The following is a 1,364-nucleotide window of genomic DNA, read 5'->3' as shown; positions in this document are numbered from 1 at the left end:
CTAACAGTTGGTGATCACACAAGCGAACCACTATAAATATTGCTAGTGTAGGTAGTTGATTAAATGTGCCTATGTGTGTGAATGGTTTAATTTATTTTATGCACTTGTAGAAATGTTGTAATAACTTAGTTTATTTTATTTGCTCTTTCCTTTGTCTCTTTATTGGTTTTGGTTTTTGATACTTTCAAATATTCTAGTAAGGTTGTCCTGCCATAAGCCTTTAATTTTTGGTGTTAAGTTGTCCTTAGAACTAAGTTTGTATCAACCTCTCAATACTGGTACATTTAAGGTTGCTATCTATTTGAGCTTCTTTATTATTCATTTGTGCTATCATTCTTTAAATTTCGCATTTATTTTTTAATTTGGCATAGTCCTATTCACCCCCCCCCCCCCCCTCTAAGACGTATAGCTCGGCCTTCTCAGTAACACTACCAAATTCGGTTTGTAAATTTTTCGAAATCTTATTTTGTTGAATTAAAAGTCTTATATCATCAAATTTATTTTGTAGATTTTTTGAGATGATTGCTACTTAAGTGTCAATTTTTTTATTTTTTATTTTTAAATGCTAATTTTCTCAATCTGATCACATAAATTCCTTAATTTTGAGAAATGACTTCATTATGCTCAGTCACCCTCAATTTCGCTTCCATATATGCCTTTTCAGTACCAGTCATTTTTTCATAAATGGTGGCCAAATGATCACAAGCTTCTTTCGCTAAATCTAGTTCTCCATCATAGAAAAGCATATATGATCTACTTGAATCACGTGTAAAACTTTCTCATTATTTTCCCTTTATTTTGCAAGTATCACTTGAGTACCAATAGTTTAAAATCGCTACCGTCGACAATATCTTAAAGGCCTTACCCATCAAATATCTTAATAATTACGCTTTTCAATTTCCATAGCTCTTCATCGTAAAAACTTCAAGAATAATAGCAATTGATGTGAAAAATTAAAACACATTGGAAATAAATACAAAAATAAAAAATAAAAAACACTCAAGACAACCAAATCTACTCACCAATGAAACTCTGATATCATGTAAAAAATCACACAAGCAAGGCTATTAAGAGGAAGATCTTACCATCCATGGAAAAGAAAAAAGACAAAAGAAGAGAGCGTACCGGGGAGAAAGAGAGAGAAAGACTAAAAAATAAAAATTACTTTATTAAAAAAGTAAACGAGATAAGAGAAATAGTTTTTACATAGACATTTTATACATACTTTTTAGCCCTTACATATAAGATGGCTCCTTATTTCCTAATACTACTAACATCAAAACTCTAAAAATAATAATAATAATAATTAAACTAACCACTTTTCTAATTTGACTGAATAAAAACTTACTTAATATCCAAGTATT

This window comes from Magnolia sinica, chromosome 18, assembly GCF_029962835.1.
Source record: "Magnolia sinica isolate HGM2019 chromosome 18, MsV1, whole genome shotgun sequence".
NCBI classification, from domain to species: Eukaryota; Viridiplantae; Streptophyta; class Magnoliopsida; order Magnoliales; family Magnoliaceae; genus Magnolia; species Magnolia sinica.
This window is presented reverse-complemented; position numbering follows the sequence as displayed.